Genomic DNA, 15914 nt, shown 5'->3' on the forward strand with positions numbered 1-15914 from the left:
AATTACCATAATTCATAATTCAATTTGCCATTGGTGGTTATTGTTCAGTTAGTCGATAAATCATTACAGCTGTAAAAAAGAAGTTGAATAAGAGACATTAAAGTCTTTTAATACTTTTGTCATGCTATCTTCACCTCCACCCTTCTTTCCATCACATCCAACCTCATGAAAAACTAATGAAACCTGATGAAATAGTCCTTTAAAAAGCAGAAAAGTGCAGCTGAAGTGGCTGTAGATCTTATCTGGAGGGTGTAACGGGCGATGAGTTCAGCATCTCATTCGGCGACCTCGTCGGATATTGATTGAAGCCCTTCGCCAGCACAGAACACCACTGTACAGTACAATGGGACTAATGATAAGAGGTACAGGTATACTGTGGGAGGAATGTCTGCCAGACACTGCAGGCAAATGAGCAGCACTCTGAATGTAAAGTGGCATCTCCATTCCTCCGCTCACACTCCTCTCCTGGCTCTCTACAAGCTCTGTGTGTGTGTGTGTGTGTGTGTGTCCATCATCAGGACAGTGCATTTAAATTCAGTCGCGCTATAGCATGTGCAAGCGTGCCACCAGGCGCTATCCCCCCCCCTTCCTCTTGCTGTTTAATGAAGTGAGGTGTAGTCTAATTACTGGGCCAGCGCTATCAAATGAATACCATAAACAGTCCCATTAGGCCTGGCATCATTAGGGAAACAATTAGGCATCTGGGGAATTGTTAAGTGGATGCGGGAGGGAGGGAGGGGTCAGGATGCGGTTGCCACGGAGACGCCGTAGCAACTGCTGAACCCTAATTCTTAGGGTCTGTCTTGCACGGACGAGCCCCCAAAAATGGTGTTTTAGATGATAAAAATCTGACTTTTAGGCTTTAAAAAAACAAAAATTTAGGTATCTTGGGGAATTGTTAAGTGGGAGTGGCCAGGATGTGGTTGCCATAGAAACGCCACTACTGAACCCTAATTCTTAAGATTTCACTTTCACAGACGAGCCCCCACCAGCGATATAAATAGATTTACAACTTCTCAGCTGTAATTAAAAAATAAAAATATTTTTTTTTAATGCATGACTATGAAAGGAGAACCTATTGGGTCATGCAAAGTTCAATGTCAACCCTAATAGAGACGCCATAGCAACTACTGAACCCTAATTCTTAGCGTCTCATTTGCACGGACGAGCCCCCAAAAATGTAGTTTTAGATGATAAAAATCAAACTTTTAGGCATTTTTTTATACATATAAATGCATTTACATTTTTTCAGCTGTAGTTAAACATTTTTTTTATATTTTTTTTAATGCATGACTATTGAAAGAGAACACATTGGGTCATGCAAAGTTCAATGTCAACCCTAATAGAGACGCCATAGCAACCACTGAACCCTAATTCTTAGGGTCTCACTTGCATGGAAGAGCCCTGTTTTTAGAAGATAAAAATCTAACTTTTAGCCATTTTTTTTTTGCCGAACATGCATTTTCAACTTCTCAGCTGTAGTTAAACATTTTTTTTATATTTTTTAATGCATGACTATTAAAAGAGATTGGGTCATGCAAAGTTCAATGTCAACCCTGATTTTTGCAAACATTTCGACAGACACACTGCATCCTTTCTGCTCTGCAGCCTGGGAAGAATATATATATATATATATTGCACAGTACATGTGGACAAATGGATGGACAGAGTGTAGACGGAGGGAGAGAGAGAGGTTAGAGAGAAGGAGGGGAGCAAGAGAGCGAGAGAAGAGCTAGAGGGTTGTCGCTTTTATGGCAGGCAAAAACAGCTGCTGTGCTAAAATTACAATGTTTAGCTACTGTGCCGCGGGGTGTGTGTTTGTGTCTGCATATATTTGTGTGTGTGAGGAGAGAGGGAGCAGCACAGGGCAGAGATGGAGAGGAAGGGAGGGCAGGGACAGATAGGAGGACTTGGTGATTTTTGCCTGGTGAGATGCTGACAGGTAGATGGATGGGATGGCTCCTCAGGTCCAGCTTCACTCTGCTTTTCCCTGATTCTCTGCCTGCCTTCAGTAGAACCAGCGTGAGTGCAAGAAATGTGATAACGTTAGTTTTATGGCCCATTGTAGATCAGATCTGGGTCAAATTATATTCTCACATAAATCTTAGCGTTTGTTTTATGCAGGCACGCATCGGGGGAGTTTACTCCAAAAGGTCACTAAACAGCAAAGAGTGTTTTCTTAATGCTGTGTCTAAGGTTGCAATGTTTGCATGTGTTCTATGCTGACCTGATTGACTTTTGCCCCCAGTACTATGATCAACACAAACTACCAGAGCCTGACGGAGAAAATGTATTGATTGCCAATATGTCATCACATATAAATTAAATTTTATGCAGGAAAAAATAGATGTATTCTCTTTGGATCGTGCACCGATATGACTCAGAAGGCTGCTTTCTTGACTTATTTAATTGTACTTTATACAACCGATGCATTACATAGGCAACCAATTCTAGAATTGAAAACTGTGACAAAATAATCAATAAAATAAATAGCTGTATGTGCACCATTAGTCACTAGCTGATCATTACAATAAATAAAAAAATATAATAAATTGCTAGATAACCATCAGTGTCCAGTCCAGTAACTGTCAAATGCTAACCATTTTAAATAAATAAATAAATAATAACAAAAGCATGTGTGTATGTTCAGAAGAAGTCAGCATCTGATAGTTTAAATAAAAAATAAATACAAAAATAAAACAAATACCTAAAAAGGCCTACGTGTATGTATACATTATCAGTCACTTGCTGATCATTTAACATAAATAATAAATAAAGTGCATGTCCAGTATCAGTCAATTACTGACGATTAAAAAAAACACAAAAAAAAATCATGAATAGGTAAAAAACAAACACATGAATCAACAGCTGATGATTTAAATAAGGAATAATTAAAAAATAAAATAAATAGCCAAAAAAAGATCTTTCTATGGTCATTTTAAGTCAGCTGATTATTTAAATAACAAATATATAAAAAATAAAATAAATAGCCAAATTAACATTTGTGTAAACTCAGTTTAAGTCAACTGATTATTTAAATAACAAATATTTTTTTTTAAAAAAGGATAAATAGCCAAATAAACATATTTATATGGTCAGTTTAAGTCAACTGAGTATTTAAATAAAAATAAAATATATAGCCAAATACTGTAAGTCAACTGCTGACGATTTAAATAAAGATAAATATTAAAATACATGCTAAATAAACATAAGTATATTTTCAGTATCTGCTGACAATTTGACAATCAAAGTTGTGTTCACACAAACAACAACTGTTTAATGCTTTTTTTTTAAAAAAATCTTTCACAATGAGGACACTGAGGTCAGAGGTCACAGATGACTTTCCACCAGCCTCCATCTCAGCCAGACAATTAAAAGAACCCTGATTAAGTTTTAAAAGTATCCAGGGCTCCTCAGAAGCACTTTTTGCCTGAGAGATGATTTGTGAGCAGAGGCCCAGGTGTCTGAAGGGCATCACAGCGCTGCTGCCTGCCTGCTTGGCGTCCCCCTCCTCTGTCTAGTTTGCTGGCCCGCTCCCCTGGCCGCTGTCTGTCTGTCTGTCACTCACAATGACCCATTTTCCCAGAAGTGAAGCGGGGAGCGGCGCCAAGTGGCCTGCGGTGGCCCACAACCAGCTAATGATGTCACCTAGGCTGAAGGACTCTTCATTAAAGCTGGATCAATCTGGCGACTCGTGCTGCAAAACACAGGGCGCCGTGCCAGAGCTGCAGCTGAGAGTGCAGGGACGCGTAGTGTCCGGCTATAAAGCTGGGAAACAACATACGGATACACGTTTGTGGAATTTAACTCCTTCCCAGGGGAATTTACCACAAGTTTGGGTTAAAAAAACTTGACTTTTTTGAATGTATCCAATTCAGATGAATTAAGATAGATAGATAGATAGATAGATAGATAGATAGATAGATAGATAGATAGATAGATAGATATAAAGCTTTTTTTAAACTCGACTTTAAGAAACGATAAACATAAAAATGAATCTTTACATCCATGTGGCTAAACTTTGTCTAACATGAGTATAAGGAATAAACCTACTGAGCAAACTATAAGTGAAGTAACATTTTAAAGCTCCCATATGCTTTTGTGATTGAAGACAGAATCTGCCACAATTAAATAGATAAAAACATTGTAGCAGAAATAATATTAAATATAAATGTATGCATTAGGAAATTGATAAAATATAGACAGACATTGAATTAAAATGAACAACTTTCTTTTACACTGTAAAAAAACCCTGTTGTTTTTACGGTAAAAACACGGCAGCTGTGGTTGCCAGAACTTTACCGTAATAAATACGTTCCAACTTTTTCTAATATTACGGTAAAATGATATTAGCACTGTTGATTTCCCATTTAAGATTGTCATTTTATTCCATATTGTACAGTAAAAAATAAAAAGTTTTTCCATAAAGAAACGTTCTGCCATATAATTGACAAGAAAATACTTTATGAATGACACGGTCACTGAGGTGTATACTCTGTCGACGTGCACACAGAGACTCTTTACAGAGCTTATCTCCTGCAAACACCAGCCACGAGAGGGAAAAAAGCCTTTTTAACAAGCACTTATTTCCAACTCCCCCTTTTTTATTTTTTTAAAAAGAGGGGTAACATGGCTCTGCAAGTTCAGCTCAACACAGCCGAGCAACAGAGGAGACGGAGAAGAAAATAAAAAGAGATGAGAGAGGAGGGAAAAGAGACTCCTCGCACCAAAGGCTTCCCATTTTCCTTGGGCTGTATTTCAGCTGCAAATGAAAGCTCTCAGTGATTCTGCAGCTCAGCTATTCTCAAAGCGTACATCCTCAGAAATCTATTGTGGAGGCACGCGCTCTCTGCTCTGCAGCCTCATATGCTTAGCTACCAGTGTGTGTGTGTGTGTGTGTGTGTGTGTGTGTGTGTGTATTCACTTGTAGCATGTGTGTAGATTAGCACACAGGAAAAATGAGGTTGCAGGATACACCTACCAGAGCATAATGGTTTCTTATCACACACTGGTCATGTTCATATATGACGACAAACTTTTTTGGAGGGGTCGGGATGTGGTTGCCATGGAAATGATGGTGCAATAACGCTACTGTACCCTAATTCTTTTAAAGGGTCTCACTTTACGGACGATTTTTCTATTTCACTCTAAATGAGACAATAATTTACTAAAATGAACATCAAGCTTTATAAAGAAGACTAACACGAACAATTGAGATCAAAAACTCATTTGGAAAATGTTAAAAATGTTGTAATAAAATATTTGAGAAGCAGGGTGATTTTCTCATAGACCTTGTATAGGTAAAGAGATCACAGAGACTCACAATGACTATTAATAAGGGGCAAAGAGACACAAAAAGACACATATTGAAGTGACACAAAACAACTACAAAGAGGCATGAAACAATCACAAAAGAACACAAAACCATAAAGGAAAAACAAAATGACTACAAACAAACACAACAACAAAAATAGTGAAAGAAAAAACACTTTGTGTCTTGCACCTGTAGGGATTTGTTGGGGACTTTTTCATGTCTCAAAGAAAATTTGACTTATTTTTGCAACCTGTAGAGTCGCCCCCTGCTGGCGAACTGAAAGAATGCACGTTTATGGCACTTTTACATAAGCTTCAGCTTTCTAACCCTGAAGTTGGCTCTTGACTCCAAGAGACACATTGACTCTTCATGATAGTTTTTATGTACTATCTGGCACATTTATTGGTAAGTCAAAATAGAAAAGTAAAAATAATATACAGTATATAGAATATTGTTGCAACAAACTTTATTTCAAACTTCAGGAATTTTTCCTGCAAAAAGAATTGAAAAAAAGAAAATTTTACTTATTTTACAACCTGTAGAGTCGCCCCCTGCTGGCTTTCAGAAAGAATGCACGTTTGTGGCACTTTTACATAAGCTTCATTATAAAAAAAATCTAATTTATAGGCTTTTTTTTCACCTAACACCAATCATATAAATGCATTTACAACTTTTCAGCTGTCTATATTTCTTTAGTTCATGACTATCATGCAGTTTAAAGCAGAACATATCGGGTTATACAATAACGCTAATTCTAAGGGTCTCGCTTTTACCGACGAGCCCCCAAAAAGTATTTTGCGCTCCACTATAAAAAATGTGCTGCAAATGAAAGTGCTCAGTGATTCTGCAGCTCAGCTTCCATCCTCAGAACTCTATTGTGGACGCCCGCGCTCTCTGCTCTGCTGCCTCATATTAGCACAGAGTCAAAATGAGGTTGCAGGATACACTTACCAGAGGGTAATGGTTGCTTATCACACAGTGGCCATGTTCATACATCACGACAAACTTTTCATTCACTTTGACTTCAGCTACAGCTCCCACTTTTTCCCCTCTCTCTTTTATGTCCTTGCTCTAACCTGCTGAGATCAGTGTGCTCGTCAGAGATTATACTGCGTCTCTGTGTGTCATTATTCAGCGCTCATCTGATCGCTCTTCTCTCCGTCTGAGAGTGTCACTCTTTGCTATTAATTTACTGTGAGGCAGTTATTCAGAATCCACTCTATCACACTTGTTTCACCGTGTCTGTCCTTCAGTAGGGTTTGCCATTCACACAATGCTCTATATGGCCTGCAGTATGTCTGGGTGATTAGCTTAAATTATTCTTTTAAATTTATTTCTGATTTTTGGGATTCTAATAATTCTGAAAACAAGATAATCAAGATGTAACTGTCTAGGAATAAGTCCAATGCAACCATAGACCGTATATAAATAATGGACGTAGTAACCGTGACGTCATCCATTGGTTGCTACGGCAACCTGACTGAGCAAAGTCGCTGCTAATTCACGTTAGCATTAACTAGTTTATTTACGCTAGCAAAAAACAAAACAAAAAATGTTTTATTATTTATTTATTTATTTATTTATTATTATTAAACTGAAAACAATTAGTACCAAATGCTGAAAAATACATTTTTAAATGAACAAAATGTTCAAATAAACTGTAATTAAGTGAAAATACAATGTGAAAGGGTCAAAGTTATGAGACCAACCGGACGTGAACACGGACAACGACAAATAAGTTCATGGGTGTTCAAAAGTCCACGTTGCCGTGGATACGCATTGCTTTTCTTCTCTTCTGGTGACGACTCGCCTTGTTAGTGACCTGTCAATCAAAGGTAGCCACGCCCAAAATCATATGATTCTTTATCATCTATTTTCTTCTCCACTATTGACATCATATTGTCTTGAAGAGGATTTTTTACTAGCGATTAAGACCATAGTGTCATGAGAATTTTTTCTGAGGTGATAAATCAAGTGAGAAATTGACTCATTTTGTATTGAGATAGATAGGACCCAAATGTTTCTGCAACCGCCGTCAGCGCCCTCTGTTGGAATTTTTGATCAGATGCATACAGAAGGCACTCCCTTGTTTGCCTCACTGCTCAGACCCGGAGGTTGCCGCCTGAGTGCATCAATAATAAATAGATAAATAATAGAGATTTGATCATGATTCTGAGATTTTGCCATTATTGAGAAGCCCTAATCTGCACAGAGCTCTGACCTCAACCCCTTCAATACCTCTGGGATGATTAGAACAAATGTGATCCAGGCATTGTGAGCCAGCATTAGTGTTGGACCTCACTGCTGCTGTTTGGGCTGAATGGGAACAAATCCCTAAAGCCAGCATCCAAAATCTTGTGGGAAGTCTTCCCAGAAGAGTGAGAGCAGCAGATTAAAGCCCATCCGCGGTTCTGGAAGGAAAACTGCACAGTGTCTGTATACTTTTAGCCATGCAGGGTAATGGAAAGGCCCCTTTTTGGGTCAGATTGGTGTCATAAGATTTGTTTCCTATGACGATCTGAATCCATCTCTGTATTGCCGGATTTTTGGGCGAGCCAGATAAGAGCTCCCCCCTTAGAATGAGAGATGTTATTTACATGGAGGCAGAGGGAGGTAGAGGACAAGGCCAGCGAGGAGGTCAAGTGCTCCTCTCTCTGTCCCCGCTCTCTATAAATGTTTCACACTATTGTGCTCCACGCCGCACAATGGCTGTCACAGGGGCCTCTTCACAAAATAATGACACCATGAACCCGAGCGGCGGTTGGAGAGGGGCGTGCTAGCCCGGCGAATCATACAGTTTCATTAGCCTCTGAACCAGCTGAGGAGCTCATAAAAGGTTGGGACTGTCGCCTGGAACGGGGGGCTGTTAGCGCCTCGCAGGCACCCGGCAGCGTCTGCATAATTACAGCTCTTAACACTGGGAAAATTAGCACCCTGCTCGCTCCAGCCAGCACCCTGCCAGATCACAGTGGCACTACCATGATGTATCTTATATCCTGGTAATTGTGGGGTAATGGAGGCGTTCAAGTCCAACAGAAGAAAAATGTAACATTTTACTTGGTTGTATTTACTTTCCTTTTGTTCCTTTACTAGTTTTTTCTGCAGTTGAGTAAATTATGAGGTGGAGTTGTTGGAAAAACTCCTTGAAAAGTGTTCTAGTAGGTACAGCTCGCTAAAAATAAATTAGAAGAGATATTCCACTTGGTTTGGCTGCAGTTTTGAAGCCTTGAGTTTGGCATTTTGGCCATCTCCCTCTTAGTATATGGTGAGCTGACTCCTTAGATTGGCCTTTCGTCCAACCAAGACATTTTTAGGTGATCGAAATGTTAATTAACTTTCACAAACTGGAAACTTACTGTAAGTAACCCAAAATAATACCCTACTTCATCTTCTATTTCACTCTAAATGGGACCATAATTTACTAAAATGAACATCCAGCTGTATGAGGAAAACTAACACAAGCAATTGATCATTATAAACTGATTCGTAAAATGTTATAAATGTTGTAATAAATTATTTGAGAAGGGAATTTTCTCATAGACCTTGTATGGATTAAGAGATCACATTGTCAAAACAATTACTAAAGAAAAGACCAAAACAATTAAAAAGTGACATAAAAAAACTACAAAGAGTCATGAAACAACCACCAAAGAACACAAAACCATAAAGAAAACCATAGTGATATGGTGATATCATTACCATATCATTATGGTATCAATGATATCATCATTTACTAAAATGAACATCAAGCTTTATGAAGAACACTAACATGAGCAATTGAGATCCAAAACTAATTTGGAAAATGTTAAAAATGTTGTAATTAATTATTTGAGAAGCAGTGTCGTTTTCTCATAGACCTTGTATAGATAAAGAGATCAAAGAGACTCACAATTACTATGAATAGGGGGCAAAGAGACACAAAAGGACACATTCTGAAGAGGGACAAAAACAACCGCAGACAAAAATAAAACTAAAAAGACCAAAACAATTACAAAGTGACACAAAACAACTATAAAAAGGTGTGAAAAACAACCACAAAAGAACACAAAACCATAAAGAAAACCATATAATGACTACAAGCAAACACAACAACAACAAAAATAGCCTAAGTTAAAGCACTTGTCGCACAGCCTTTTTCATATCCGTGCTCAGAGATCCATTGTCTCAAAGAAATTTGGACATTGGACTTATTTTTCAACCCATAGAGTCGCCCCCTGCTGGCTATCAGAAAGAATGCACATTTATGGCACTTTTACATAAGCTTCAGCTTTCAGACCTGGAAGTTGGCTCTTGACTCCAAGAGACACACTGACTCTTCCAGATGTACTATTTGGCACATTTATTGGTAAGTCAAGGTCAGAAAAAAATATGAGAAAATATATGTATATAGGATTTTGTTGCAACAAACTTCGAACCTGAATCCAAAAAAACACATTTTACCTAAATTCCTGATGCAGGGATCTTACCTTTTCTGCAGAGCTACATTGTGTGTGTGCATCTGTGTGTGTGCGTGCATCCATGTGTGCATGCGCATGCACTTGCTCTTGCACCCTGTTCCCCCAAGCCACACAGAGGGACAAAAACAAACAACCAAAAAACAGCCTGATGCCTGACAGATGAACACAGACAGATCTGTCATTTCCCCCCCTTTCTGTCATTCTGATTGTCCATCAGGCCATGCTACTGTGCACGGATAAACCCGAGCTACCGTAGCATTAGCATCCAAGCTATCTGTCTTTCATCTGTGGCTTTGCTTAGACTGAATCAACCGCTTTTTTTTGCTGCTGCTGCAGCTGTTTTATGTCATATTCAAGTAGTGAGAATAAGAAAAAGCATTTAAATGCACTATGCATAGTGTTTACAGAGCTGGCAACTTTTTAGCAACTCCTATGGGAGTTGCAGCCCCAGAGTTTGGACGTTGGGGTGTCTTCTGCCCTCAGGGGGGCTTGGTAGGTGGTACCACTGAGACACTGCTCCTGCTCATTACTGTGCTCCAGGTAGTCTAGCCTGCAGCACTGGAGAGCTGTTGTTTCAATGCAGAGTGAGTTGCAGAGGAGCCAGAGTCACAGAATAAATGCACACTCACATATAATATGGTAACATATGCATGTGTACACAGAAACACGCATTAAACATGCATGCTCACAGCCTGCCATCTTGCATTCAGGATCCGATTGTCCCGCTCACCTATTCATGCCTGTGTGTCAGTGTGTGTGGTCGGCTGCGTGCCTTCTTTTTTTTGTCAGCCTGATCAAAGCAGACACGGTGCAGAGCAGAGGTCTCAGAGGTGAAATTAAAATCTTGCTGCTTCCACGGCGCGGAGGGGGAATGTGATTACCGTTAAATTAAAAGGTACGACCATAAAAGCGCGCCACGACCGAACCCTCGCAATTCATCAAAATGATCCCACGGCGCGTCTTTTGCTTATCAAATTGTAAAATATTGTCCATGACACCGCCGTAACAGGGGCGTAATTAATGCACTAAATCAATTCCGAATCACTCTGCACAGAGTGGCCCTGCTGGGATGCCGTCATTATCACAAATTATGGTGGCAGATGCATAGGGCCGAAAGGAACGGTTAAAGCTCTAGCGGTGTATTCCCCTCCTCTACAACCAATCCAGTTAATCTCCCACTCTCTCTGACTCACGAGCGTAAAACAGAAGGGCATTTCTCTACAATCACACCTGTGTTATCTTAGCGCCAGGTGAAAATAGTTTTATTAGCGCGTGCTATTTTAAAACTTGCCGAAATTATCCCTCGGCTGTGGCTGACGTGGGTTTAGATGACAACATGCATGTCTTAATCTTCAAAGAGGAAAATCAAAGAGGTGAATATATTTATAGTTGTATTTTCTACCTTTTATATCTGAGGATGATAAATACTGAGAGACTAAATCACACACCGTCCCCATTGAGGAACAAGAGTTTTATTGCTTTAAAGGTTATTAACTCCCACACAACTGAAAGCCTTAATTCATTGAGTGCTGTTAGTGGAAGTTAAAATATCTCTATTCACCAGATCTCTATAGGATTTTTTTGTAATTTTTGCATTGATACTGGTGCGCTTGTTGCTTCCCAAAATACATATTTTAAGTAGTAATTTAAAAATTTGCTTTATGTGAGTATGATGGACATATTGATATCATTTGGGGTAATTATTTATGTAATACTGCAATATGTATAATAAATATAATATAATAATGACTTAATTTTGGCCTCACATCAAATGTCACCTATAATAACCAAGTGGCAACTTCCAGGCCTGAAAGGTCAAAGCAATGCAAAACGTGCATTCTTTCTAATGGCCAGCAGGGGGCGACTCCACCAGTTGAAAAAAAGTCTGATTTTATTGAATTCTCTGAGAAAATGACTTAATTTCGTACTTGACTTATCATCTCAGTTAACATTTTCCTCATGAGTTTATGGTCTCAATGATAACACAGCATGATGTGGAAATTATGGACCTATCAAGAGAAAAGTAAATGATATAGCAGAATATGTTTTAGAGCATGTCCACCTTGAGATATTTTCCTTTGTCGTGCATTTTTGTGCCTTGCCTCATAATTTTGACCCTTTCAGTGTGCTTGCAGTTCTTGAAAGTTAATGGTAAAACTTTTGTTGCCTAAAAATGTTGGTTGTAAATGCCAACTCCAAAAAAAGGTGGAACATTGTGTAAAACGTAAATATAACAGATATTGTGACATTTTTTAAACTGAAAACTGTACAAAAACAGTGTATTTTAACATTCAAACTTTTTCTTTTTGTAAATATCCGCTCGGCTTTCTAAATGTCATGCATTCTGTTATCATTTTACTTTTACACGTAATCCCAAATTTTTTGGAAATGAGGTTGTACTGAAAGGCAGTCTGAGGAGTTGGCTTTCTAACCAAGCTAGCTAATTAGCACTAGCTTTGAACTAAGCTCCACCCTCTCGTCCAAATATGGTCACATCTGGTTTCAAAAAACCAAGATGCTGGCGATCAAAAACCAAGATGGCGCTGGCCAAAATGCCAAACTTGAGGCTTCAAACTTATAGTCCACAAACCAATGAGTGACATCACAGAATGGATTTCTCCAATTATTTTATACAGTCTATGATTTTGCTGTAATTGTATGTAGTAAACCTGGACAAATACCCATCTTTAATGAACAAAAATGTGCTTGCGAATGTTCCTTGTGGTAAATGTGTTTGGCAGCTACAGTTCAAGGTAAAAAATGGATTCACAATTTTAATTTCTAAGCCAACAGGTACAATAAGTTCCTTAAATTCTTTCCAAAAAGTGGAGAAGGAAAAAAGTTCAATTCTGAGGAAAAAAGTGTGATATGATCTCAAGCTGCAGACTTATAGATTGCAGTTAGATTGTTTGGCCAACTTCTAATTCTTTAAGGTATATTAGAGCAACCAGCAGGAATACAACCTTTGTCTTTGTCAAGAAGAGACCAAAACATTCTTGTTCTTCCTCTTGCACCAACCAGAAAGTTAGGAAACACAAAAACCACTCCACTCTTGTTCTTCTGCAGAGAAGAGTCAAGTCAGGCCAAGAAATAACCTCTTACTACTTAACAGAAATAAATAATGGACGTTTTTCCTTGTGCAAGTCTTGTCTCTCAAAACTTCTCATGAACTTTCTGAAATCTTCAGATCTTAGCTGCTAACATATGGATGGCTGCATTATAAGACAGGCTGGGATGCTGCAGGATATATTATGCATGCATATTGCATCAAATCATTTCCTACCGATTGTGACTCGCAATGATTCATACGATTTTTACTATTGCATTTTCCGCACAGTTCACCCAATGAAAGTTGAATTTGTGTTTGGATATATGAACTCCACACTGCACATTATGTGCATGCAAAATGTGTTTTATCATCTCACATTGGCACACATTTCATTATTCCTGGGGGAATGATAGTGGAGCAAAATGCAAGAGAAAAAAAGCGAGAGGTAGGTCACGTTTGCAGAGAAAGTTAGTTCTCTTATAGCAGAAAAAAAAAAGCAACCAAAATGTGCATCATAGCTTATGAAAGTCTATGGCCCGGCACCTTAACCTCTAAATTTTCCCAATTTCAAGTCTTGTTTTGACAAAAACCATATTAATAACTGCTCATTGTGACCTATTAGAAATGTTGGTAGGTTGAATAGGCTTTAATTAAGGCTGTTTTATCTTCATTGTGAGGCTAAAAAAAATTGTGGCTCCATTCTGGGATTTTTACTCTTTTTTTTTTTAGCCAACAATGGCTCTTTTGTTATTAAAGGTTTCTGACCCCTGGTCTAGTCTATGAAATTTCAGAGGTAAATACTGTACTTTTTACTCTCCTCCATTCGTCTAATTGCTCTAGCTAGTAGTTATTTTGGTGGTTGAGCCCCAAATTTAGATGTAAATTCAGCGAAACAACACAGATCTGTACCATTTTTTATTTTTGGAATAAAAAATGAACAGGTGGAGGGCATTTTATTGAGCTCTGAGGGTGAGTCTGCTTAAACAGTATGTTGGACACAGGAACATGGAGATCTGTGGGGGTACACGAGACAATCAGAAGGAGTTGAAACCACAGGGAGCACCACCAGTTCGGCCAGGAGTTCCGCCTGGATGATGATTGGTTCCAGGATTATTTTAGCATGAGTCAGAGATAGTTTCGCCTCTCATCCAGTCATTGGGGTGATTTTCTCCTCTGAGTTGAATTTCACCTTGAGGCCTTCAAGGCTCTCTGCAAAAATGTGAGGCAATTAAAGTGGAAAAATGCAAAGCGCTCTGCATGGCAAAAGCAGCGAGCAAAACACTTCACTTCCATTGAAAACAATTACAAAAACCTGCCCAAAGCTGCTGAAACGGCTCTGTGTGATCGGCCCCTTCATTTGAAATCTTGGCATTGCTGAAACATTCCACCTGTGATGGGACCTGCTTGTAACTCAAAGCACTCTTAATTCTACATAACTTTAAGCTTTCATACAAACTCAATAAATCCTTGTAAAGTTGTCATTAATGGGGAAATTAGCTATAGAGACCAAAACCATGTTTTGTAAAAGGCTGAAACATTTTTTTTAAGTTTATTTCTGCTGTAAAGTTGGATATTTTAACATGGGGCTCTAAGGCGATTGACTCACTTTTGAGCTAGCCTCAAGTGGCCATTCAAGGAAGTGCAGTTAATTTGAACTAATTGTTGTCTTAATTTTTCAGATAAACGCATTGCTAAACCAAGATTATATCCTATATCATAATATAATGAACTTAATCCAACATTTCTTGGAATTATAACAGCTTCTTTGTGCTTAAAGGAACTAGCTCCAAATTCGTCCAACCACCAACAACTGGGCCTCCTGCAGACTTTGAGGAAATGTGGAATACACTTAGCTCTAAATGCCAATACTAAATGGCATTAGGATAAGCGTGCATCAAGTGTTTGCAGGTTGTTGGCATTTTTCAGTAGTGAAAAACGTTTTAACGCCTTAATGCCAGGTTTTACTTGAACACACTCAGCATGTTATCAGTGATGTTTTACCTTAATACTGGTTAGTGTTGTCCTCTTGGCTCCATTATCCCTTCTTATTCAGTATGGTCTTTTATCTACTGGGATTTAAAGTTCCTCCCAGTGCAGTCTTAAGAGACACTTGCGGTGTGCGTCACATCTGTGACACCGGCCCTGCCATTTAGAGCACCCAGCTTTCCCCTCGGCCCCCTCTCGGATATTAAAAACGCATCTTAGTGGCGGATTAATTTCTGGTTGTGTGTAAATTGTTTCTCCCAATGCCTTTTTAATATCTGCCTCTCGCAGCTGGCTTTGGGAGAAATGCTGCTCCTGCTACGCTGAGTGGAAGGAACAGATTGCGTTCCTCAGTGACATTTACACCAAGTATGTGTGAGTGTGAGCATGTGTCTGTGTGTCTGTATGGGTACGATACGTATGCATTATGTCGCTCATGATGTCTTTGTGAGCCCGTCTCTATGCTTTCTGTTTGTGTTATTTTGTGGTTATTGAGAGACCCTTTGTCCATGTTTTTGTATAGAGCTCCAAAAATGCTTGCACTTCTCCAACTTTTATAGCAAGTACAAGGAGCGCACAAAGAAGTTGATATGGGTGCTCAAACGAGTGTTTTTTTATATAAAAGGTTAGTGTTAATGGTTTAAAATCCAGGTTTTAGGGAGGTTCCGTCCACCTTTCCCCCTGACCTTCACTTACAAATGTCCCTCAGAGACACATATCAACCAGGAAGAGACTCAAAATGACCACTAAGAATAAGAAATCAACTACAGAGAGACCAATACAACTACTAAAAGAGATGCAAAGTCAAACTATAGATGTAACATGACATAAGAGTCACAAAATGGCTACAAAGAGACAAAAACTTCAAATAGACCCAAAAACAAGTAGAAAAATACTCTAAATAACTACAAAGAGGCTTAAAATGGCTACAAAGAGATGCAAAGAAACACAAAGTGACTACAAAGCAACTCAAAATTACTACAAAGAGACAAAAAGCAACTTCAAAGAGACCCAAAACATCTAGAAAAATACTCTAAATAACTACAAATAGTCTTAAAATGGCAACAAAGAGATTGAAAGAAACATAAAGTGACTACAAAGCGACTCAAAA

The 15914-nt window shown here is 38.7% G+C and overlaps 1 protein-coding gene across 3 annotated transcripts in view; it reads left to right on the forward strand.

The window, feature by feature from the left end:
- The window catches only part of LOC131962694 (receptor tyrosine-protein kinase erbB-4-like), a 429169-nt gene that overhangs the window by 213070 nt on the left and 200185 nt on the right, over nucleotides 1-15914 (forward strand). The gene's annotated exons all lie outside the window — the stretch shown is intronic.

This window comes from Centropristis striata, chromosome 24 (assembly GCF_030273125.1).
Source record: "Centropristis striata isolate RG_2023a ecotype Rhode Island chromosome 24, C.striata_1.0, whole genome shotgun sequence".
Lineage (NCBI taxonomy): Eukaryota > Metazoa > Chordata > Actinopteri > Perciformes > Serranidae > Centropristis > Centropristis striata.